This window comes from Phyllobates terribilis, unplaced genomic scaffold (genome assembly GCF_046119375.1).
Source record: "Phyllobates terribilis strain yellow unplaced genomic scaffold, ASM4611937v1 Scaffold_40__1_contigs__length_11209783, whole genome shotgun sequence".
Classification (NCBI taxonomy): Eukaryota; Metazoa; Chordata; class Amphibia; order Anura; family Dendrobatidae; genus Phyllobates; species Phyllobates terribilis.
The window spans coordinates 10,836,751-10,860,901 of record NW_027362800.1 but is presented as its reverse complement, the minus strand read 5'-3'; the positions used below and the strand labels follow the sequence as shown (position 1 = coordinate 10,860,901).

General features: G+C 45.1%; 18 non-coding genes across 18 annotated transcripts; all 18 read left to right on the top strand.

Annotated features, from left to right (window-relative positions):
• Positions 1–850: 850 nt before the first annotated feature.
• LOC141190959 (U2 spliceosomal RNA) lies at positions 851–1,041 on the top strand. Its single transcript, XR_012264966.1, has one exon. It is a non-coding gene; the product is annotated as a U2 spliceosomal RNA (small nuclear RNA).
• A 1,122-nt stretch (positions 1,042–2,163) lies between these two features.
• On the top strand, positions 2,164–2,354 carry LOC141184915 (U2 spliceosomal RNA). Its single transcript, XR_012259625.1, has one exon. It is a non-coding gene; the product is annotated as a U2 spliceosomal RNA (small nuclear RNA).
• Positions 2,355–3,476: 1,122 nt separating this feature from the next.
• On the top strand, positions 3,477–3,667 carry LOC141190958 (U2 spliceosomal RNA). Its single transcript, XR_012264965.1, has one exon. It is a non-coding gene; the product is annotated as a U2 spliceosomal RNA (small nuclear RNA).
• Positions 3,668–4,789: 1,122 nt separating this feature from the next.
• On the top strand, positions 4,790–4,980 carry LOC141184913 (U2 spliceosomal RNA). Its single transcript, XR_012259624.1, has one exon. It is a non-coding gene; the product is annotated as a U2 spliceosomal RNA (small nuclear RNA).
• A 1,114-nt stretch (positions 4,981–6,094) lies between these two features.
• On the top strand, positions 6,095–6,285 carry LOC141190957 (U2 spliceosomal RNA). The gene has a single exon (XR_012264964.1). It is a non-coding gene; the product is annotated as a U2 spliceosomal RNA (small nuclear RNA).
• Positions 6,286–7,406: 1,121 nt separating this feature from the next.
• Positions 7,407–7,597, top strand: LOC141190956 (U2 spliceosomal RNA). Its single transcript, XR_012264963.1, has one exon. It is a non-coding gene; the product is annotated as a U2 spliceosomal RNA (small nuclear RNA).
• A 1,125-nt stretch (positions 7,598–8,722) lies between these two features.
• On the top strand, positions 8,723–8,913 carry LOC141190955 (U2 spliceosomal RNA). Its single transcript, XR_012264962.1, has one exon. It is a non-coding gene; the product is annotated as a U2 spliceosomal RNA (small nuclear RNA).
• Positions 8,914–10,033: 1,120 nt separating this feature from the next.
• Positions 10,034–10,224, top strand: LOC141190954 (U2 spliceosomal RNA). The gene has a single exon (XR_012264961.1). It is a non-coding gene; the product is annotated as a U2 spliceosomal RNA (small nuclear RNA).
• Positions 10,225–11,344: 1,120 nt separating this feature from the next.
• LOC141190953 (U2 spliceosomal RNA) lies at positions 11,345–11,535 on the top strand. Its single transcript, XR_012264960.1, has one exon. It is a non-coding gene; the product is annotated as a U2 spliceosomal RNA (small nuclear RNA).
• A 1,121-nt stretch (positions 11,536–12,656) lies between these two features.
• Positions 12,657–12,847, top strand: LOC141190950 (U2 spliceosomal RNA). Its single transcript, XR_012264958.1, has one exon. It is a non-coding gene; the product is annotated as a U2 spliceosomal RNA (small nuclear RNA).
• A 1,120-nt stretch (positions 12,848–13,967) lies between these two features.
• On the top strand, positions 13,968–14,158 carry LOC141190949 (U2 spliceosomal RNA). The gene has a single exon (XR_012264957.1). It is a non-coding gene; the product is annotated as a U2 spliceosomal RNA (small nuclear RNA).
• A 1,119-nt stretch (positions 14,159–15,277) lies between these two features.
• Positions 15,278–15,468, top strand: LOC141190948 (U2 spliceosomal RNA). Its single transcript, XR_012264956.1, has one exon. It is a non-coding gene; the product is annotated as a U2 spliceosomal RNA (small nuclear RNA).
• Positions 15,469–16,589: 1,121 nt separating this feature from the next.
• Positions 16,590–16,780, top strand: LOC141190947 (U2 spliceosomal RNA). Its single transcript, XR_012264955.1, has one exon. It is a non-coding gene; the product is annotated as a U2 spliceosomal RNA (small nuclear RNA).
• A 1,103-nt stretch (positions 16,781–17,883) lies between these two features.
• Positions 17,884–18,073, top strand: LOC141185568 (U2 spliceosomal RNA). Its single transcript, XR_012260219.1, has one exon. It is a non-coding gene; the product is annotated as a U2 spliceosomal RNA (small nuclear RNA).
• A 1,112-nt stretch (positions 18,074–19,185) lies between these two features.
• LOC141185163 (U2 spliceosomal RNA) lies at positions 19,186–19,375 on the top strand. The gene has a single exon (XR_012259851.1). It is a non-coding gene; the product is annotated as a U2 spliceosomal RNA (small nuclear RNA).
• Positions 19,376–20,496: 1,121 nt separating this feature from the next.
• On the top strand, positions 20,497–20,687 carry LOC141190946 (U2 spliceosomal RNA). Its single transcript, XR_012264954.1, has one exon. It is a non-coding gene; the product is annotated as a U2 spliceosomal RNA (small nuclear RNA).
• Positions 20,688–21,807: 1,120 nt separating this feature from the next.
• On the top strand, positions 21,808–21,998 carry LOC141190945 (U2 spliceosomal RNA). Its single transcript, XR_012264953.1, has one exon. It is a non-coding gene; the product is annotated as a U2 spliceosomal RNA (small nuclear RNA).
• Positions 21,999–23,119: 1,121 nt separating this feature from the next.
• LOC141185210 (U2 spliceosomal RNA) lies at positions 23,120–23,310 on the top strand. The gene has a single exon (XR_012259894.1). It is a non-coding gene; the product is annotated as a U2 spliceosomal RNA (small nuclear RNA).
• The last annotated feature ends 841 nt before the right edge of the window (positions 23,311–24,151 follow it).

Sequence of the window (24,151 nt, the reverse complement as noted above, 5' to 3'; positions counted from 1 at the left end):
GCATTTTGGAGCTTTCACCTAAATAACTACAGGTGGTGAGATAAGCTGCACAATATAATTGACCTTTCAGTATATTGTTGCACACACACCATCTATTTAGCAAATGCCCTTGTTATCAACAGCAGCCTTTTAAACTCACCTGAGCTAACAGGTATGTGAGCTGGTTACTCTGCTGCGCTTAAAATTTCTTTTTTGGTTTGCTACAATGCCTTTTCTGAAACGTTGTCTCCCTCTGCTGGAACACTGACTTCTTTCATTTAATGCCTGCAGACTATAAAAGAGAAACCAACCCAAAAAGTTTGGTTGATTAGTCTGTGGCATTCTTTTAAACTGTTGCTTATGGCGGTCTCTGTGAGCTTCTCAGTGACATTCAGCCATCCAGGTATCCCGCCTGCAGTAGACGGAATGTGGCAATGGAACGCTGGCTGCGCGTGTCATAATAGGCTCTGAGCCTTTATATACCTGCGCACAGCAGCAGCCACCTTCAGTCTGCTGCTGGACAGCCAGCAGCAGCAGCAGCAGGAGAGGTAATTAATCAGCAACCCTCCTGCTAAGGATAGACAGCTGCTCGTTCCACCCCCCCCCCCCCCGCCTTAATTGGTTCTCCTCCCTTCCAACGGTGTTGAGGCGGGTGGGAACAGCCGGGGGTTGAGGGTACTGTGCTAAAAGAGGTGGAGTTATGCAGATCTAAAACGCGTGGATTGCAGCAGCAGCAAGCCGAAAAGTGCAGGCATGTGAGGGATCTAGAGGTTGACAGCATGTCTTCTTAACGGGAGTCAAGGTGGCCATCTCCACAAATGGACTTTTCAGAATCCTTGGGTGGCACCGTAGTCGGAAACCAATTCTGGTTATCGCTTCTCGGCCTTTTGGCTAAGATCAAGTGTAGTATCTGTTCTTATCAGTTTAATATCTGATACGTCCCCTATCTGGGGACCATATATTAAATGGATTTTTAGAACAGGGAGATGGAAAAAGAGCTTGCTCTGTCCACTCCACGCATTGACCTGGTATTGCAGTATCTCCAGGACCGGTGCACCCCTTCTTTAATGCAGTTTCTAAAATCAGAAAGAATTGAATTCAATGCTTTTTGTTCATTTTGCTTGTTTGTCGGATTTTGGGATGGACTCTTTGGCTTTGCTTTTCTTCTCCTCATTGGATTTTTCATGTTAAAAGTTGCAGAAGCCAGATGACAAGCTCATTTTGGTTCAACTTCAGCAACTGTGCATTGCATTGCCATGTAATGTAATGTAATGCAATGCTATCTATCTAGCTCTCCCTCTATACTTCCTTTTGGATAAACAGACATATTAGGCAAGCATTTTGGAGCTTTCACCTAAATAACTACAGGTGGTGAGATAAGCTGCACAATATAATTGACCTTTCAGTATATTGTTGCACACACACCATCTATTTAGCAAATGCCCTTGTTATCAACAGCAGCCTTTTAAACTCACCTGAGCTAACAGGTATGTGAGCTGGTTACTCTGCTGCGCTTAAAATTTCTTTTTTGGTTTGCTACAATGCCTTTTCTGAAACGTTGTCTCCCTCTGCTGGAACACTGACTTCTTTCATTTAATGCCTGCAGACTATAAAAGAGAAACCAACCCAAAAAGTTTGGTTGATTAGTCTGTGGCATTCTTTTAAACTGTTGCTTATGGCGGTCTCTGTGAGCTTCTCAGTGACATTCAGCCATCCAGGTATCCCGCCTGCAGTAGACGGAATGTGCCAATGGAACGCTGGCTGCGCGTGTCATAATAGGCTCTGAGCCTTTATATACCTGCGCACAGCAGCAGCCACCTTCAGTCTGCTGCTGGACAGCCAGCAGCAGCAGCAGCAGGAGAGGTAATTAATCAGCAACCCTCCTGCTAAGGGTAGACAGCTGCTCGTTCCACCCCCCCCCCCCGCCTTAATTGGTTCTCCTCCCTTCCAACGGTGTTGAGGCGGGTGGGAACAGCTGGGGGTTGAGGGTACTGTGCTAAAAGAGGTGGAGTTATGCAGATCTAAAACGCGTGGATTGCAGCAGCAGCAAGCCGAAAAGTGCAGGCATGTGAGTGATCTAGAGGTTGACAGCATGTCTTCTTAACGGGAGTCCAGGTGGCCATCTCCACAAATGGACTTTTCAGAATCCTTGGGTGGCACCGTAGTCGGAAACCAATTCTGGTTATCGCTTCTCGGCCTTTTGGCTAAGATCAAGTGTAGTATCTGCTCTTATCAGTTTAATATCTGATACGTCCCCTATCTGGGGACCATATATTAAATGGATTTTTAGAACAGGGAGATGGAAAAAGAGCTTGCTCTGTCCACTCCACGCATTGACCTGGTATTGCAGTATCTCCAGGACCGGTGCACCCCTTCTTTAATGCAGTTTCTAAAATCAGAAAGAATTGAATTCAATGCTTTTTGTTCATTTTGCTTGTTTGTCGGATTTTGGGATGGACTCTTTGGCTTTGCTTTTCTTCTCCTCATTGGATTTTTCATGTTAAAAGTTGCAGAAGCCAGATGACAAGCTCATTTTGGTTCAACTTCAGCAACTGTGCATTGCATTGCCATGTAATGTAATGTAATGCAATGCTATCTATCTAGCTCTACCTCTATACTTCCTTTTGGATAAACAGACATATTAGGCAAGCATTTTGGAGCTTTCACCTAAATAACTACAGGTGGTGAGATAAGCTGCACAATATAATTGACCTTTCAGTATATTGTTGCACACACACCATCTATTTAGCAAATGCCCTTGTTATCAACAGCAGCCTTTTAAACTCACCTGAGCTAACAGGTATGTGAGCTGGTTACTCTGCTGCGCTTAAAATTTCTTTTTTGGTTTGCTACAATGCCTTTTCTAAAACGTTGTCTCCCTCTGCTGGAACACTGACTTCTTTCATTTAATGCCTGCAGACTATAAAAGAGAAACCAACCCAAAAAGTTTGGTTGATTAGTCTGTGGCATTCTTTTAAACTGTTGCTTATGGCGGTCTCTGTGAGCTTCTCAGTGACATTCAGCCATCCAGGTATCCCGCCTGCAGTAGACGGAATGTGGCAATGGAACGCTGGCTGCGCGTGTCATAATAGGCTCTGAGCCTTTATATACCTGCGCACAGCAGCAGCCACCTTCAGTCTGCTGCTGGACAGCCAGCAGCAGCAGCAGCAGGAGAGGTAATTAATCAGCAACCCTCCTGCTAAGGGTAGACAGCTGCTCGTTCCACCCCCCCCCCCCGCCTTAATTGGTTCTCCTCCCTTCCAACGGTGTTGAGGCGGGTGGGAACAGCCGGGGGTTGAGGGTACTGTGCTAAAAGAGGTGGAGTTATGCAGATCTAAAACGCGTGGATTGCAGCAGCAGCAAGCCGAAAAGTGCAGGCATGTGAGGGATCTAGAGGTTGACAGCATGTCTTCTTAACGGGAGTCCAGGTGGCCATCTCCACAAATGGACTTTTCAGAATCCTTGGGTGGCACCGTAGTCGGAAACCAATTCTGGTTATCGCTTCTCGGCCTTTTGGCTAAGATCAAGTGTAGTATCTGTTCTTATCAGTTTAATATCTGATACGTCCCCTATCTGGGGACCATATATTAAATGGATTTTTAGAACAGGGAGATGGAAAAAGAGCTTGCTCTGTCCACTCCACGCATTGACCTGGTATTGCAGTATCTCCAGGACCGGTGCACCCCTTCTTTAATGCAGTTTCTAAAATCAGAAAGAATTGAATTCAATGCTTTTTGTTCATTTTGCTTGTTTGTCGGATTTTGGGATGGACTCTTTGGCTTTGCTTTTCTTCTCCTCATTGGATTTTTCATGTTAAAAGTTGCAGAAGCCAGATGACAAGCTCATTTTGGTTCAACTTCAGCAACTGTGCATTGCATTGCCATGTAATGTAATGTAATGCAATGCTATCTATCTAGCTCTCCCTCTATACTTCCTTTTGGATAAACAGACATATTAGGCAAGCATTTTGGAGCTTTCACCTAAATAACTACAGGTGGTGAGATAAGCTGCACAATATAATTGACCTTTCAGTATATTGTTGCACACACACCATCTATTTAGCAAATGCCCTTGTTATCAACAGCAGCCTTTTAAACTCACCTGAGCTAACAGGTATGTGAGCTGGTTACTCTGCTGCGCTTAAAATTTATTTTTTGGTTTGCTACAATGCCTTTTCTGAAACGTTGTCTCCCTCTGCTGGAACACTGACTTCTTTCATTTAATGCCTGCAGACTATAAAAGAGAAACCAACCCAAAAAGTTTGGTTGATTAGTCTGTGGCATTCTTTTAAACTGTTGCTTATGGCGGTCTCTGTGAGCTTCTCAGTGACATTCAGCCATCCAGGTATCCCGCCTGCAGTAGACGGAATGTGGCAATGGAACGCTGGCTGCGCGTGTCATAATAGGCTCTGAGCCTTTATATACCTGCGCACAGCAGCAGCCACCTTCAGTCTGCTGCTGGACAGCCAGCAGCAGCAGCAGCAGGAGAGTTAATTAATCAGCAACCCTCCTGCTAAGGGTAGACAGCTGCTCGTTCCACCCCCCCCCCCCGCCTTAATTGGTTCTCCTCCCTTCCAACGGTGTTGAGGCGGGTGGGAACAGCCGGGGGTTGAGGGTACTGTGCTAAAAGAGGTGGAGTTATGCAGATCTAAAACGCGTGGATTGCAGCAGCAGCAAGCCGAAAAGTGCAGGCATGTGAGGGATCTAGAGGTTGACAGCATGTCTTCTTAACGGGAGTCCAGGTGGCCATCTCCACAAATGGACTTTTCAGAATCCTTGGGTGGCACCGTAGTCGGAAACCAATTCTGGTTATCGCTTCTCGGCCTTTTGGCTAAGATCAAGTGTAGTATCTGCTCTTATCAGTTTAATATCTGATACGTCCCCTATCTGGGGACCATATATTAAATGGATTTTTAGAACAGGGAGATGGAAAAAGAGCTTGCTCTGTCCACTCCACGCATTGACCTGGTATTGCAGTATCTCCAGGACCGGTGCACCCCTTCTTTAATGCAGTTTCTAAAATCAGAAAGAATTGAATTCAATGCTTTTTGTTCATTTTGCTTGTTTGTCGGATTTTGGGATGGACTCTTTGGCTTTGCTTTTCTTCTCCTCATTGGATTTTTCATGTTAAAAGTTGCAGAAGCCAGATGACAAGCTCATTTTGGTTCAACTTCAGCAACTGTGCATTGCATTGCCATGTAATGTAATGTAATGCAATGCTATCTATCTAGCTCTACCTCTATACTTCCTTTTGGATAAACAGACATATTAGGCAAGCATTTTGGAGCTTTCTCCTAAATAACTACAGGTGGTGAGATAAGCTGCACAATATAATTGACCTTTCAGTATATTGTTGCACACACACCATCTATTTAGCAAATGCCCTTGTTATCAACAGCAGCCTTTTAAACTCACCTGAGCTAACAGGTATGTGAGCTGGTTACTCTGCTGCGCTTAAAATTTCTTTTTTGGTTTGCTACAATGCCTTTTCTAAAACGTTGTCTCCCTCTGCTGGAACACTGACTTCTTTCATTTAATGCCTGCAGACTATAAAAGAGAAACCAACCCAAAAAGTTTGGTTGATTAGTCTGTGGCATTCTTTTAAACTGTTGCTTATGGCGGTCTCTGTGAGCTTCTCAGTGACATTCAGCCATCCAGGTATCCCGCCTGCAGTAGACGGAATGTGGCAATGGAACGCTGGCTGCGCGTGTCATAATAGGCTCTGAGCCTTTATATACCTGCGCACAGCAGCAGCCACCTTCAGTCTGCTGCTGGACAGCCAGCAGCAGCAGGAGAGGTAATTAATCAGCAACCCTCCTTCTAAGGGTAGACAGCTGCTCGTTCCACCCCCCCCCCGCCTTAATTGGTTCTCCTCCCTTCCAACGGTGTTGAGGCGGGTGGGAACAGCCGGGGGTTGAGGGTACTGTGCTAAAAGAAGTGGAGTTATGCAGATCTAAAACGCGTGGATTGCAGCAGCAGCAAGCCGAAAAGTGCAGGCATGTGAGGGATCTAGAGGTTGACAGCATGTCTTCTTAACGGGAGTCCAGGTGGCCATCTCCACAAATGGACTTTTCAGAATCCTTGGGTGGCACCGTAGTCGGAAACCAATTCTGGTTATCGCTTCTCGGCCTTTTGGCTAAGATCAAGTGTAGTATCTGTTCTTATCAGTTTAATATCTGATACGTCCCCTATCTGGGGACCATATATTAAATGGATTTTTAGAACAGGGAGATGGAAAAAGAGCTTGCTCTGTCCACTCCACGCATTGACCTGGTATTGCAGTATCTCCAGGACCGGTGCACCCCTTCTTTAATGCAGTTTCTAAAATCAGAAAGAATTGAATTCAATGCTTTTTGTTCATTTTGCTTGTTTGTCGGATTTTGGGATGGACTCTTTGGCTTTGCTTTTCTTCTCCTCATTGGATTTTTCATGTTAAAAGTTGCAGAAGCCAGATGACAAGCTCATTTTGGTTCAACTTCAGCAACTGTGCATTGCATTGCCATGTAATGTAATGTAATGCAATGCTATCTATCTAGCTCTCCCTCTATACTTCCTTTTGGATAAACAGACATATTAGGCAAGCATTTTGGAGCTTTCACCTAAATAACTACAGGTGGTGAGATAAGCTGCACAATATAATTGACCTTTCAGTATATTGTTGCACACACACCATCTATTTAGCAAATGCCCTTGTTATCAACAGCAGCCTTTTAAACTCACCTGAGCTAACAGGTATGTGAGCTGGTTACTCTGCTGCGCTTAAAATTTCTTTTTTGGTTTGCTACAATGCCTTTTCTGAAACGTTGTCTCCCTCTGCTGGAACACTGACTTCTTTCATTTAATGCCTGCAGACTATAAAAGAGAAACCAACCCAAAAAGTTTGGTTGATTAGTCTGTGGCATTCTTTTAAACTGTTGCTTATGGCGGTCTCTGTGAGCTTCTCAGTGACATTCAGCCATCCAGGTATCCCGCCTGCAGTAGACGGAATGTGGCAATGGAACGCTGGCTGCGCGTGTCATAATAGGCTCTGAGCCTTTATATACCTGCGCACAGCAGCAGCCACCTTCAGTCTGCTGCTGGACAGCCAGCAGCAGCAGCAGCAGGAGAGGTAATTAATCAGCAACCCTCCTGCTAAGGGTAGACAGCTGCTCGTTCCACCCCCCCCCCCGCCTTAATTGGTTCTCCTCCCTTCCAACGGTGTTGAGGCGGGTGGGAACAGCCGGGGGTTGAGGGTACTGTGCTAAAAGAGGTGGAGTTATGCAGATCTAAAACGCGTGGATTGCAGCAGCAGCAAGCCGAAAAGTGCAGGCATGTGAGGGATCTAGAGGTTGACAGCATGTCTTCTTAACGGGAGTCCAGGTGGCCATCTCCACAAATGGACTTTTCAGAATCCTTGGGTGGCACCGTAGTCGGAAACCAATTCTGGTTATCGCTTCTCGGCCTTTTGGCTAAGATCAAGTGTAGTATCTGTTCTTATCAGTTTAATATCTGATACGTCCCCTATCTGGGGACCATATATTAAATGGATTTTTAGAACAGGGAGATGGAAAAAGAGCTTGCTCTGTCCACTCCACGCATTGACCTGGTATTGCAGTATCTCCAGGACCGGTGCACCCCTTCTTTAATGCAGTTTCTAAAATCAGAAAGAATTGAATTCAATGCTTTTTGTTCATTTTGCTTGTTTGTCGGATTTTGGGATGGACTCTTTGGCTTTGCTTTTCTTCTCCTCATTGGATTTTTCATGTTAAAAGTTGCAGAAGCCAGATGACAAGCTCATTTTGGTTCAACTTCAGCAACTGTGCATTGCATTGCCATGTAATGTAATGTAATGCAATGCTATCTATCTAGCTCTCCCTCTATACTTCCTTTTGGATAAACAGACATATTAGGCAAGCATTTTGGAGCTTTCACCTAAATAACTACAGGTGGTGAGATAAGCTGCACAATATAATTGACCTTTCAGTATATTGTTGCACACACACCATCTATTTAGCAAATGCCCTTGTTATCAACAGCAGCCTTTTAAACTCACCTGAGCTAACAGGTATGTGAGCTGGTTACTCTGCTGCGCTTAAAATTTATTTTTTGGTTTGCTACAATGCCTTTTCTGAAACGTTGTCTCCCTCTGCTGGAACACTGACTTCTTTCATTTAATGCCTGCAGACTATAAAAGAGAAACCAACCCAAAAAGTTTGGTTGATTAGTCTGTGGCATTCTTTTAAACTGTTGCTTATGGCGGTCTCTGTGAGCTTCTCAGTGACATTCAGCCATCCAGGTATCCCGCCTGCAGTAGACGGAATGTGGCAATGGAACGCTGGCTGCGCGTGTCATAATAGGCTCTGAGCCTTTATATACCTGCGCACAGCAGCAGCCACCTTCAGTCTGCTGCTGGACAGCCAGCAGCAGCAGCAGCAGGAGAGGTAATTAATCAGCAACCCTCCTGCTAAGGGTAGACAGCTGCTCGTTCCACCCCCCCCCCCCCCCGCCTTAATTGGTTCTCCTCCCTTCCAACGGTGTTGAGGCGGGTGGGAACAGCCGGGGGTTGAGGGTACTGTGCTAAAAGAGGTGGAGTTATGCAGATCTAAAACGCGTGGATTGCAGCAGCAGCAAGCCGAAAAGTGCAGGCATGTGAGGGATCTAGAGGTTGACAGCATGTCTTCTTAACGGGAGTCCAGGTGGCCATCTCCACAAATGGACTTTTCAGAATCCTTGGGTGGCACCGTAGTCGGAAACCAATTCTGGTTATCGCTTCTCGGCCTTTTGGCTAAGATCAAGTGTAGTATCTGTTCTTATCAGTTTAATATCTGATACGTCCCCTATCTGGGGACCATATATTAAATGGATTTTTAGAACAGGGAGATGGAAAAAGAGCTTGCTCTGTCCACTCCACGCATTGACCTGGTATTGCAGTATCTCCAGGACCGGTGCACCCCTTCTTTAATGCAGTTTCTAAAATCAGAAAGAATTGAATTCAATGCTTTTTGTTCATTTTGCTTGTTTGTCGGATTTTGGGATGGACTCTTTGGCTTTGCTTTTCTTCTCCTCATTGGATTTTTCATGTTAAAAGTTGCAGAAGCCAGATGACAAGCTCATTTTGGTTCAACTTCAGCAACTGTGCATTGCATTGCCATGTAATGTAATGTAATGCAATGCTATCTATCTAGCTCTCCCTCTATACTTCCTTTTGGATAAACAGACATATTAGGCAAGCATTTTGGAGCTTTCACCTAAATAACTACAGGTGGTGAGATAAGCTGCACAATATAATTGACCTTTCAGTATATTGTTGCACACACACCATCTATTTAGCAAATGCCCTTGTTATCAACAGCAGCCTTTTAAACTCACCTGAGCTAACAGGTATGTGAGCTGGTTACTCTGCTGCGCTTAAAATTTCTTTTTTGGTTTACTACAATGCCTTTTCTGAAACGTTGTCTCCCTCTGCTGGAACACTGACTTCTTTCATTTAATGCCTGCAGACTATAAAAGAGAACCAACCCAAAAAGTTTGGTTGATTAGTCTGTGGCATTCTTTTAAACTGTTGCTTATGGCGGTCTCTGTGAGCTTCTCAGTGACATTCAGCCATCCAGGTATCCCGCCTGCAGTAGACGGAATGTGGCAATGGAACGCTGGCTGCGCGTGTCATAATAGGCTCTGAGCCTTTATATACCTGCGCACAGCAGCAGCCACCTTCAGTCTGCTGCTGGACAGCCAGCAGCAGCAGCTGCAAGAGAGGTAATTAATCAGCAACCCTCCTGCTAAGGGTAGACAGCTGCTCGTTCCACCCCCCCCCCCCCCGCCTTAATTGGTTCTCCTCCCTTCCAACGGTGTTGAGGCGGGTGGGAACAGCCGGGGGTTGAGGGTACTGTGCTAAAAGAGGTGGAGTTATGCAGATCTAAAACGCGTGGATTGCAGCAGCAAGCCGAAAAGTGCAGGCATGTGAGGGATCTAGAGGTTGACAGCATGTCTTCTTAACGGGAGTCCAGGAGGCCATCTCCACAAATGGACTTTTCAGAATCCTTGGGTGGCACCGTAGTCGGAAACCAATTCTGGTTATCGCTTCTCGGCCTTTTGGCTAAGATCAAGTGTAGTATCTGTTCTTATCAGTTTAATATCTGATACGTCCCCTATCTGGGGACCATATATTAAATGGATTTTTAGAACAGGGAGATGGAAAAAGAGCTTGCTCTGTCCACTCCACGCATTGACCTGGTATTGCAGTATCTCCAGGACCGGTGCACCCCTTCTTTAATGCAGTTTCTAAAATCAGAAAGAATTGAATTCAATGCTTTTTGTTCATTTTGCTTGTTTGTCGGATTTTGGGATGGACTCTTTGGCTTTGCTTTTCTTCTCCTCATTGGATTTTTCATGTTAAAAGTTGCAGAAGCCAGATGACAAGCTCATTTTGGTTCAACTTCAGCAACTGTGCATTGCATTGCCATGTAATGTAATGTAATGCAATGCTATCTATCTAGCTCTCCCTCTATACTTCCTTTTGGATAAACAGACATATTAGGCAAGCATTTTGGAGCTTTCACCTAAATAACTACAGGTGGTGAGATAAGCTGCACAATATAATTGACCTTTCAGTATATTGTTGCACACACACCATCTATTTAGCAAATGCCCTTGTTATCAACAGCAGCCTTTTAAACTCACCTGAGCTAACAGGTATGTGAGCTGGTTACTCTGCTGCGCTTAAAATTTCTTTTTTGGTTTGCTACAATGCCTTTTCTGAAACGTTGTCTCCCTCTGCTGGAACACTGACTTCTTTCATTTAATGCCTGCAGACTATAAAAGAGAAACCAACCCAAAAAGTTTGGTTGATTAGTCTGTGGCATTCTTTTAAACTGTTGCTTATGGCGGTCTCTGTGAGCTTCTCAGTGACATTCAGCCATCCAGGTATCCCGCCTGCAGTAGACGGAATGTGGCAATGGAACGCTGGCTGCGCGTGTCATAATAGGCTCTGAGCCTTTATATACCTGCGCACAGCAGCAGCCACCTTCAGTCTGCTGCTGGACAGCCAGCAGCAGCAGCAGCAGGAGAGGTAATTAATCAGCAACCCTCCTGCTAAGGGTAGACAGCTGCTCGTTCCACCCCCCCCCCGCCTTAATTGGTTCTCCTCCCTTCCAACGGTGTTGAGGCGGGTGGGAACAGCCGGGGGTTGAGGGTACTGTGCTAAAAGAGGTGGAGTTATGCAGATCTAAAACGCGTGGATTGCAGCAGCAGCAAGCCGAAAAGTGCAGGCATGTGAGGGATCTAGAGGTTGACAGCATGTCTTCTTAACGGGAGTCCAGGTGGCCATCTCCACAAATGGACTTTTCAGAATCCTTGGGTGGCACCGTAGTCGGAAACCAATTCTGGTTATCGCTTCTCGGCCTTTTGGCTAAGATCAAGTGTAGTATCTGTTCTTATCAGTTTAATATCTGATACGTCCCCTATCTGGGGACCATATATTAAATGGATTTTTAGAACAGGGAGATGGAAAAAGAGCTTGCTCTGTCCACTCCACGCATTGACCTGGTATTGCAGTATCTCCAGGACCGGTGCACCCCTTCTTTAATGCAGTTTCTAAAATCAGAAAGAATTGAATTCAATGCTTTTTGTTCATTTTGCTTGTTTGTCGGATTTTGGGATGGACTCTTTGGCTTTGCTTTTCTTCTCCTCATTGGATTTTTCATGTTAAAAGTTGCAGAAGCCAGATGACAAGCTCATTTTGGTTCAACTTCAGCAACTGTGCATTGCATTGCCATGTAATATAATGTAATGCAATGCTATCTATCTAGCTCTCCCTCTATACTTCCTTTTGGATAAACAGACATATTAGGCAAGCATTTTGGAGCTTTCACCTAAATAACTACAGGTGGTGAGATAAGCTGCACAATATAATTGACCTTTCAGTATATTGTTGCACACACACCATCTATTTAGCAAATGCCCTTGTTATCAACAGCAGCCTTTTAAACTCACCTGAGCTAACAGGTATGTGAGCTGGTTACTCTGCTGCGCTTAAAATTTCTTTTTTGGTTTGCTACAATGCCTTTTCTGAAACGTTGTCTCCCTCTGCTGGAACACTGACTTCTTTCATTTAATGCCTGCAGACTATAAAAGAGAAACCAACCCAAAAAGTTTGGTTGATTAGTCTGTGGCATTCTTTTAAACTGTTGCTTATGGCGGTCTCTGTGAGCTTCTCAGTGACATTCAGCCATCCAGGTATCCCGCCTGCAGTAGACGGAATGTGGCAATGGAACGCTGGCTGCGCGTGTCATAATAGGCTCTGAGCCTTTATATACCTGCGCACAGCAGCAGCCACCTTCAGTCTGCTGCTGGACAGCCAGCAGCAGCAGCAGCAGGAGAGGTAATTAATCAGCAACCCTCCTGCTAAGGGTAGACAGCTGCTCGTTCCACCCCCCCCCCCGCCTTAATTGGTTCTCCTCCCTTCCAACGGTGTTGAGGCGGGTGGGAACAGCCGGGGGTTGAGGGTACTGTGCTAAAAGAGGTGGAGTTATGCAGATCTAAAACGCGTGGATTGCAGCAGCAGCAAGCCGAAAAGTGCAGGCATGTGAGGGATCTAGAGGTTGACAGCATGTCTTCTTAACGGGAGTCCAGGTGGCCATCTCCACAAATGGACTTTTCAGAATCCTTGGGTGGCACCGTAGTCGGAAACCAATTCTGGTTATCGCTTCTCGGCCTTTTGGCTAAGATCAAGTGTAGTATCTGTTCTTATCAGTTTAATATCTGATACGTCCCCTATCTGGGGACCATATATTAAATGGATTTTTAGAACAGGGAGATGGAAAAAGAGCTTGCTCTGTCCACTCCACGCATTGACCTGGTATTGCAGTATCTCCAGGACCGGTGCACCCCTTCTTTAATGCAGTTTCTAAAATCAGAAAGAATTGAATTCAATGCTTTTTGTTCATTTTGCTTGTTTGTCGGATTTTGGGATGGACTCTTTGGCTTTGCTTTTCTTCTCCTCATTGGATTTTTCATGTTAAAAGTTGCAGAAGCCAGATGACAAGCTCATTTTGGTTCAACTTCAGCAACTGTGCATTGCATTGCCATGTAATGTAATGTAATGCAATGCTATCTATCTAGCTCTCCCTCTATACTTCCTTTTGGATAAACAGACATATTAGGCAAGCATTTTGGAGCTTTCACCTAAATAACTACAGGTGGTGAGATAAGCTGCACAATATAATTGACCTTTCAGTATATTGTTGCACACACACCATCTATTTAGCAAATGCCCTTGTTATCAACAGCAGCCTTTTAAACTCACCTGAGCTAACAGGTATGTGAGCTGGTTACTCTGCTGCGCTTAAAATTTCTTTTTTGGTTTGCTACAATGCCTTTTCTGAAACGTTGTCTCCCTCTGCTGGAACACTGACTTCTTTCATTTAATGCCTGCAGACTATAAAAGAGAAACCAACCCAAAAAGTTTGGTTGATTAGTCTGTGGCATTCTTTTAAACTGTTGCTTATGGCGGTCTCTGTGAGCTTCTCAGTGACATTCAGCCATCCAGGTATCCCGCCTGCAGTAGACGGAATGTGGCAATGGAACGCTGGCTGCGCGTGTCATAATAGGCTCTGAGCCTTTATATACCTGCGCACACCAGCAGCCACCTTCAGTCTGCTGCTGGACAGACAGCAGCAGCAGCAGCAGGAGAGGTAATTAATCAGCAACCCTCCTGCTAAGGGTAGACAGCTGCTCGTTCCACCCCCCCCCCGCCTTAATTGGTTCTCCTCCCTTCCAACGGTGTTGAGGCGGGTGGGAACAGCCGGGGGTTGAGGGTACTGTGCTAAAAGAGGTGGAGTTATGCAGATCTAAAACGCGTGGATTGCAGCAGCAGCAAGCCGAAAAGTGCAGGCATGTGAGGGATCTAGAGGTTGACAGCATGTCTTCTTAACGGGAGTCCAGGTGGCCATCTCCACAAATGGACTTTTCAGAATCCTTGGGTGGCACCGTAGTCGGAAACCAATTCTGGTTATCGCTTCTCGGCCTTTTGGCTAAGATCAAGTGTAGTATCTGTTCTTATCAGTTTAATATCTGATACGTCCCCTATCTGGGGACCATATATTAAATGGATTTTTAGAACAGGGAGATGGAAAAAGAGCTTGCTCTGTCCACTCCACGCATTGACCTGGTATTGCAGTATCTCCAGGACCGGTGCACCCCTTCTTTAATGCAGTTTCTAAAATCAGAAAGAATTGAATTCAATGCTTTTTGTTCATTTTGCTTGTTTGTCGGATTTTGGGATGGACTCTTTGGCTTTGCTTTTCTTCTCCTCATTGGATTTTTCATGTTAAAAGTTGCAGAAGCCAGATGACAAGCTCATTTTGGTTCAACTTCAGCAACTGTGCATTGCATTGCGATGTAATGTAATGTAATGCAATGCTATCTATCTAGCTCTCCCTCTATACTTCCTTTTGGATAAACAGACATATTAGGCAAGCATTTTGGAGCTTTCACCTAAATAACTACAGGTGGTGAGATAAGCTGCACAATATAATTGACCTTTCAGTATATTGTTGCACACACACCATCTATTTAGCAAATGCCCTTGTTATCAACAGCAGCCTTTTAAACTCACCTGAGCTAACAGGTATGTGAGCTGGTTACTCTGCTGCGCTTAAAATTTCTTTTTTGGTTTGCTACAATGCCTTTTCTGAAACGTTGTCTCCCTCTGCTGGAACACTGACTTCTTTCATTTAATGCCTGCAGACTATAAAAGAGAAACCAACCCAAAAAGTTTGGTTGATTAGTCTGTGGCATTCTTTTAAACTGTTGCTTATGGCGGTCTCTGTGAGCTTCTCAGTGACATTCAGCCATCCAGGTATCCCGCCTGCAGTAGACGGAATGTGGCAATGGAACGCTGGCTGCGCGTGTCATAATAGGCTCTGAGCATTTATATACCTGCGCACAGCAGCAGCCACCTTCAGTCTGCTGCTGGACAGCCAGCAGCAGCAGCAGCAGGAGAGGTAATTAATCAGCAACCCTCCTGCTAAGAGTAGACAGCTGCTCGTTCCACCCCCCCCCGCCTTAATTGGTTCTCCTCCCTTCCAACGGTGTTGAGGCGGGTGGGAACAGCCGGGGGTTGAGGGTACTGTGCTAAAAGAGGTGGAGTTATGCAGATCTAAAACGCGTGGATTGCAGCAGCAGCAAGCCGAAAAGTGCAGGCATGTGAGGGATCTAGAGGTTGACAGCATGTCTTCTTAACGGGAGTCCAGGTGGCCATCTCCACAAATGGACTTTTCAGAATCCTTGGGTGGCACCGTAGTCGGAAACCAATTCTGGTTATCGCTTCTCGGCCTTTTGGCTAAGATCAAGTGTAGTATCTGTTCTTATCAGTTTAATATCTGATACGTCCCCTATCTGGGGACCATATATTAAATGGATTTTTAGAACAGGGAGATGGAAAAAGAGCTTGCTCTGTCCACTCCACGCATTGACCTGGTATTGCAGTATCTCCAGGACCGGTGCACCCCTTCTTTAATGCAGTTTCTAAAATCAGAAAGAATTGAATTCAATGCTTTTTGTTCATTTTGCTTCTTTGTCGGATTTTGGGATGGACTCTTTGGCTTTGCTTTTCTTCTCCTCATTGGATTTTTCATGTTAAAAGTTGCAGAAGCCAGATGACAAGCTCATTTTGGTTCAACTTCAGCAACTGTGCATTGCATTGCCATGTAATGTAATGTAATGCAATGCTATCTATCTAGCTCTCCCTCTATACTTCCTTTTGGATAAACAGACATATTAGGCAAGCATTTTGGAGCTTTCACCTAAATAACTACAGGTGGTGAGATAAGCTGCACAATATAATTGACCTTTCAGTATATTGTTGCACACACACCATCTATTTAGCAAATGCCCTTGTTATCAACAGCAGCCTTTTAAACTCACCTGAGCTAACAGGTATGTGAGCTGGTTACTCTGCTGCGCTTAAAATTTCTTTTTTGGTTTGCTACAATGCCTTTTCTGAAACGTTGTCTCCCTCTGCTGGAACACTGACTTCTTTCATTTAATGCCTGCAGACTATAAAAGAGAAACCAACCCAAAAAGTTTGGTTGATTAGTCTGTGGCATTCTTTTAAACTGTTGCTTATGGCGGTCTCTGTGAGCTTCTCAGTGACATTCAGCCATCCAGGTATCCCGCCTGCAGTAGACGGAATGTGGCAATGGAACGCTGGCTGCGCGTGTCATAATAGGCTCTGAGCCTTTATATACCTGCGCACAGCAGCAGCCACCTTCAGTCTGCTGCTGGACAGCCAGCAGCAGCAGCAGCAGGAGAGGTAATTAATCAGCAACCCTCCTGCTAAGGGTAGACAGCTGCTCGTTCCACCCCCCCCCCCGCCTTAATTGGTTCTCCTCCCTTCCAACGGTGTTGAGGCAGGTGGGAACAGCCGGGGGTTGAGGGTACTGTGCTAAAAGAGGTGGAGTTATGCAGATCTAAAACGCGTGGATTGCAGCAGCAGCAAGCCGAAAAGTGCAGGCATGTGAGGGATCTAGAGGTTGACAGCATGTCTTCTTAACGGGAGTCCAGGTGGCCATCTCCACAAATGGACTTTTCAGAATCCTTGGGTGGCACCGTAGTCGGAAACCAATTCTGGTTATCGCTTCTCGGCCTTTTGGCTAAGATCAAGTGTAGTATCTGTTCTTATCAGTTTAATATCTGATACGTCCCCTATCTGGGGACCATATATTAAATGGATTTTTAGAACAGGGAGATGGAAAAAGAGCTTGCTCTGTCCACTCCACGCATTGACCTGGTATTGCAGTATCTCCAGGACCGGTGCACCCCTTCTTTAATGCAGTTTCTAAAATCAGAAAGAATTGAATTCAATGCTTTTTGTTCATTTTGCTTGTTTGTCGGATTTTGGGATGGACTCTTTGGCTTTGCTTTTCTTCTCCTCATTGGATTTTTCATGTTAAAAGTTGCAGAAGCCAGATGACAAGCTCATTTTGGTTCAACTTCAGCAACTGTGCATTGCATTGCCATGTAATGTAATGTAATGCAATGCTATCTATCTAGCTCTCCCTCTATACTTCCTTTTGGATAAACAGACATATTAGGCAAGCATTTTGGAGCTTTCACCTAAATAACTACAGGTGGTGAGATAAGCTGCACAATATAATTGACCTTTCAGTATATTGTTGCACACACACCATCTATTTAGCAAATGCCCTTGTTATCAACAGCAGCCTTTTAAACTCACCTGAGCTAACAGGTATGTGAGCTGGTTACTCTGCTGCGCTTAAAATTTCTTTTTTGGTTTGCTACAATGCCTTTTCTGAAACGTTGTCTCCCTCTGCTGGAACACTGACTTCTTTCATTTAATGCCTGCAGACTATAAAAGAGAAACCAACCCAAAAAGTTTGGTTGATTAGTCTGTGGCATTCTTTTAAACTGTTGCTTATGGCGGTCTCTGTGAGCTTCTCAGTGACATTCAGCCATCCAGGTATCCCGCCTGCAGTAGACGGAATGTGGCAATGGAACGCTGGCTGCGCGTGTCATAATAGGCTCTGAGCCTTTATATACCTGCGCACAGCAGCAGCCACCTTCAGTCTGCTGCTGGACAGCCAGCAGCAGCAGCAGCAGGAGAGGTAATTAATCAGCAACCCTCCTGCTAAGAGTAGACAGCTGCTCGTTCCACCCCCCCCCGCCTTAATTGGTTCTCCTCCCTTCCAACGGTGTTGAGGCGGGTGGGAACAGCCGGGGGTTGAGGGTACTGTGCTAAAAGAGGTGGAGTTATGCAGATCTAAAAGCAGCAAGCCGAAAAGTGCAGGCATGTGAGGGATCTAGAGGTTGACAGCATGTCTTCTTAACGGGAGTCCAGGTGGCCATCTCCACAAATGGACTTTTCAGAATCCTTGGGTGGCACCGTAGTCGGAAACCAATTCTGGTTATCGCTTCTCGGCCTTTTGGCTAAGATCAAGTGTAGTATCTGTTCTTATCAGTTTAATATCTGATACGTCCCTTATCTGGGGACCATATATTAAATGGATTTTTAGAACAGGGAGATGGAAAAAGAGCTGCTCTGTCCACTCCACGCATTGACCTGGTATTGCAGTATCTCCAGGACCGGTGCACCCTTCTTTAATGCAGTTTCTAAAATCAGAAAGAATTGAATTCAATGCTTTTTGTTCATTTTGCTTGTTTGTCGGATTTTGGGATGGACTCTTTGGCTTTGCTTTTCTTCTCCTCATTGGATTTTTCATGTAAAAGTTGCAGAAGCCCGATGACAAGCTCATTTTGGTTCAACTTCACAACTGTGCATTGCATTGCCATGTAATGTAATGTAATGCAATGCTATCTATCTAGCTCTCCTCTATACTTCCTTTTGGATAAACAGACATATTAGGCAAGCATTTTGGAGCTTTCACCTAAATAACTACAGGTGGTGAGATAAGTGCACAATATAATTGACCTTTCAGTATATTGTTGCACACACACCATCTATTTAGCAAATGCCCTTGTTATCAACAGCAGCCTTTTAAACTCACCTGAGCTAACAGGTATGTGAGCTGGTTACTCTGCTGCGCTTAAAATTTCTTTTTTGGTTTGCTACAATGCCTTTTCTGAAACGTTGTCTCCCTCTGCTGGAACACTGACTTCTTTCATTTAATGCCTGCAGACTATAAAGAGAAACCAACCCAAAAAGTTTGGTTGATTAGTCTGTGGCATTCTTTTAAACTGTTGCTTATGGCGGTCTCTGTGAGCTTCTCAGTGACATTCAGCCATCCAGGTATCCCGCCTGCAGTAGACGGAATGTGGCAATGGAACGCTGGCTGCGCGTGTCATAATAGGCTCTGAGCCTTTATATACCTGCGCACAGCAGCAGCCACCTTCAGTCTGCTGCTGGACAGCCAGCAGCAGCAGCAGCAGGAGAGGTAATTAATCAGCAACCCTCCTGCTAAGGGTAGACAGCTGCTCGTCCACCCCCCCCCCGCCTTAATTGGTTCTATTCCCTTCCAACGGTGTTGAGGCGGGTGGGAACAGCCGGGGGTTGAGGGTACTGTGCTAAAAGAGGTGGAGTTATGCAGATCTATAACGCGTGGATTGCAGCAGCAGCAAGCCGAAAAAGTGCAGGCATGTGAGGGATCTAGAGGTTGACAGCATGTCTTCTTAACGGGAGTCAGGTGGCCATCTCCACAAATGGACTTTTCAGAATCCTTGGGTGGCACCGTAGTCGGAACCAATTCTGGTTATCGCTTCTCGGCCTTTTGGCTAAGATCAAGTGTAGTATCTGTTCTTATCAGTTTAATATCTGATACGTCCCTATCTGGGGACCATATATTAAATGGATTTTTAGAACAGGGAGATGGAAAAAGAGCTTGCTCTGTCCACTCCACGCATTGACCTGGTATTGCAGTATCTCCAGGACCGGTGCACCCCTTCTTTAATGCAGTTTCTAAAATCAGAAAGAATTGAATTCAATGCTTTTTGTTCATTTTGCTTGTTTGTCGGATTTTGGGATGGACTCTTTGGCTTTGCTTTTCTTCTCCTCATTGGATTTTTCATGTTAAAAGTTGCAGAAGCCAGATGACAAGCTCATTTTGGTTCAACTTCAGCAACTGTGCATTGCATTGCCATGTAATGTAATGTAATGCAATGCTATCTATCTAGCTCTCCCTCTATACTTCCTTTTGGATAAACAGACATATTAGGCAAGCATTTTGGAGCTTTCACCTAAATAACTACAGGTGGTGAGATAAGCTGCACAATATAATTGACCTTTCAGTATATTGTTGCACACACACCATCTATTTAGCAAATGCCCTTGTTATCAACAGCAGCCTTTTAAACTCACCTGAGCTAACAGGTATGTGAGCTGGTTACTCTGCTGCGCTTAAAATTTCTTTTTTGGTTTGCTACAATGCCTTTTCTGAAACGTTGTCTCCCTCTGCTGGAACACTGACTTCTTTCATTTAATGCCTGCAGACTATAAAAGAGAAACCAACCCAAAAAGTTTGGTTGATTAGTCTGTGGCATTCTTTTAAACTGTTGCTTATGGCGGTCTCTGTGAGCTTCTCAGTGACATTCAGCCATCCAGGTATCCCGCCTGCAGTAGACGGAATGTGGCAATGGAACGCTGGCTGCGCGTGTCATAATAGGCTCTGAGCCTTTATATACCTGCGCACAGCAGCAGCCACCTTCAGTCTGCTGCTGGACAGCCAGCAGCAGCAGCAGCAGGAGAGGTAATTAATCAGCAACCCTCCTGCTAAGGGTAGACAGCTGCTCGTTCCACCCCCCCCCCCGCCTTAATTGGTTCTCCTCCCTTCCAACGGTGTTGAGGCGGGTGGGAACAGCCGGGGGTTGAGGGTACTGTGCTAAAAGAGGTGGAGTTATGCAGATCTAAAACGCGTGGATTGCAGCAGCAGCAAGCCGAAAAGTGCAGGCATGTGAGGGATCTAGAGGTTGACAGCATGTCTTCTTAACGGGAGTCCAGGTGGCCATCTCCACAAATGGACTTTTCAGAATCCTTGGGTGGCACCGTAGTCGGAAACCAATTCTGGTTATCGCTTCTCGGCCTTTTGGCTAAGATCAAGTGTAGTATCTGTTCTTATCAGTTTAATATCTGATACGTCCCCTATCTGGGGACCATATATTAAATGGATTTTTAGAACAGGGAGATGGAAAAAGAGCTTGCTCTGTCCACTCCACGCATTGACCTGGTATTGCAGTATCTCCAGGACCGGTGCACCCCTTCTTTAATGCAGTTTCTAAAATCAGAAAGAATTGAATTCAATGCTTTTTGTTCATTTTGCTTGTTTGTCGGATTTTGGGATGGACTCTTTGGCTTTGCTTTTCTTCTCCTCATTGGATTTTTCATGTTAAAAGTTGCAGAAGCCAGATGACAAGCTCATTTTGGTTCAACTTCAGCAACTGTGCATTGCATTGCCATGTAATGTAATGTAATGCAATGCTATCTATCTAGCTCTCCCTCTATACTTCCTTTTGGATAAACAGACATATTAGGCAAGCATTTTGGAGCTTTCACCTAAATAACTACAGGTGGTGAGATAAGCTGCACAATATAATTGACCTTTCAGTATATTGTTGCACACACACCATCTATTTAGCAAATGCCCTTGTTATCAACAGCAGCCTTTTAAACTCACCTGAGCTAACAGGTATGTGAGCTGGTTACTCTGCTGCGCTTAAAATTTCTTTTTTGGTTTGCTACAATGCCTTTTCTGAAACGTTGTCTCCCTCTGCTGGAACACTGACTTCTTTCATTTAATGCCTGCAGACTATAAAAGAGAAACCAACCCAAAAAGTTTGGTTGATTAGTCTGTGGCATTCTTTTAAACTGTTGCTTATGGCGGTCTCTGTGAGCTTCTCAGTGACATTCAGCCATCCAGGTATCCCGCCTGCAGTAGACGGAATGTGGCAATGGAACGCTGGCTGCGCGTGTCATAATAGGCTCTGAGCCTTTATATACCTGCGCACAGCAGCAGCCACCTTCAGTCTGCTGCTGGACAGCCAGCAGCAGCAGCAGCAGGAGAGGTAATTAATCAGCAACCCTCCTGCTAAGGGTAGACAGCTGCTCGTTCCACCCCCCCCCAGCCTTAATTGGTTCTCCTCCCTTCCAACGGTGTTGAGGCGGGTGGGAACAGCCGGGGGTTGAGGGTACTGTGCTAAAAGAGGTGGAGTTATGCAGATCTAAAACGCGTGGATTGCAGCAGCAGCAAGCCGAAAAGTGCAGGCATGTGAGGGATCTAGAGGTTGACAGCATGTCTTCTTAACGGGAGTCCAGGTGGCCATCTCCACAAATGGACTTTTCAGAATCCTTGGGTGGCACCGTAGTCGGAAACCAATTCTGGTTATCGCTTCTCGGCCTTTTGGCTAAGATCAAGTGTAGTATCTGTTCTTATCAGTTTAATATCTGATACGTCCCCTATCTGGGGACCATATATTAAATGGATTTTTAGAACAGGGAGATGGAAAAAGAGCTTGCTCTGTCCACTCCACGCATTGACCTGGTATTGCAGTATCTCCAGGACCGGTGCACCCCTTCTTTAATGCAGTTTCTAAAATCAGAAAGAATTGAATTCAATGCTTTTTGTTCATTTTGCTTGTTTGTCGGATTTTGGGATGGACTCTTTGGCTTTGCTTTTCTTCTCCTCATTGGATTTTTCATGTTAAAAGTTGCAGAAGCCAGATGACAAGCTCATTTTGGTTCAACTTCAGCAACTGTGCATTGCATTGCCATGTAATGTAATGTAATGCAATGCTATCTATCTAGCTCTCCCTCTATACTTCCTTTTGGATAAACAGACATATTAGGCAAGCATTTTGGAGCTTTCACCTAAATAACTACAGGTGGTGAGATAAGCTGCACAATATAATTGACCTTTCAGTATATTGTTGCACACACACCATCTATTTAGCAAATGCCCTTGTTATCAACAGCAGCCTTTTAAACTCACCTGAGCTAACAGGTATGTGAGCTGGTTACTCTGCTGCGCTTAAAATTTCTTTTTTGGTTTGCTACAATGCCTTTTCTGAAACGTTGTCTCCCTCTGCTGGAACACTGACTTCTTTCATTTAATGCCTGCAGACTATAAAAGAGAAACCAACCCAAAAAGTTTGGTTGATTAGTCTGTGGCATTCTTTTAAACTGTTGCTTATGGCGGTCTCTGTGAGCTTCTCAGTGACATTCAGCCATCCAGGTATCCCGCCTGCAGTAGACGGAATGTGGCAATGGAACGCTGGCTGCGCGTGTCATAATAGGCTCTGAGCCTTTATATACCTGCGCACAGCAGCAGCCACCTTCAGTCTGCTGCTGGACAGCCAGCAGCAGCAGCAGCAGGAGAGGTAATTAATCAGCAACCCTCCTGCTAAGGGTAGACAGCTGCTCGTTCCACCCCCCCCCCCGCCTTAATTGGTTCTCCTCCCTTCCAACGGTGTTGAGGCGGGTGGGAACAGCCGGGGGTTGAGGGTACTGTGCTAAAAGAGGTGGAGTTATGCAGATCTAAAACGCGTGGATTGCAGCAGCAGCAAGCCGAAAAGTGCAGGCATGTGAGGGATCTAGAGGTTGACAGCATGTCTTCTTAACGGGAGTCCAGGTGGCCATCTCCACAAATGGACTTTTCAGAATCCTTGGGTGGCACCGTAGTCGGAAACCAATTCTGGTTATCGCTTCTCGGCCTTTTGGCTAAGATCAAGTGTAGTATCTGTTCTTATCAGTTTAATATCTGATACGTCCCCTATCTGGGGACCATATATTAAATGGATTTTTAGAACAGGGAGATGGAAAAAGAGCTTGCTCTGTCCACTCCACGGATTGACCTGGTATTGCAGTATCTCCAGGACCGGTGCACCCCTTCTTTAATGCAGTTTCTAAAATCAGAAAGAATTGAATTCAATGCTTTTTGTTCATTTTGCTTGTTTGTCGGATTTTGGGATGGACTCTTTGGCTTTGCTTTTCTTCTCCTCATTGGATTTTTCATGTTAAAAGTTGCAGAAGCCAGATGACAAGCTCATTTTGGTTCAACTTCAGCAACTGTGCATTGCATTGCCATGTAATGTAATGTAATGCAATGCTATCTATCTAGCTCTCCCTCTATACTTCCTTTTGGATAAACAGACATATTAGGCAAGCATTTTGGAGCTTTCACCTAAATAACTACAGGTGGTGAGATAAGCTGCACAATATAATTGACCTTTCAGTATATTGTTGCACACACACCATCTATTTAGCAAATGCCCTTGTTATCAACAGCAGCCTTTTAAACTCACCTGAGCTAACAGGTATGTGAGCTGGTTACTCTGCTGCGCTTAAAATTTCTTTTTTGGTTTGCTACAATGCCTTTTCTGAAACGTTGTCTCCCTCTGCTGGAACACTGACTTCTTTCATTTAATGCCTGCAGACTATAAAAGAGAAACCAACCCAAAAAGTTTGGTTGATTAGTCTGTGGCATTCTTTTAAACTGTTGCTTATGGCGGTCTCTGTGAGCTTCTCAGTGACATTCAGCCATCCAGGTATCCCGCCTGCAGTAGACGGAATGTGGCAATGGAACGCTGGCTGCGCGTGTCATAATAGGCTCTGAGCCTTAATATACCTGCGCACAGCAGCAGCCACCTTCAGTCTGCTGCTGGACAGCCAGCAGCAGCAGCAGCAGGAGAGGTAATTAATCAGCAACCCTCCTGCTAAGGGTAGACAGCTG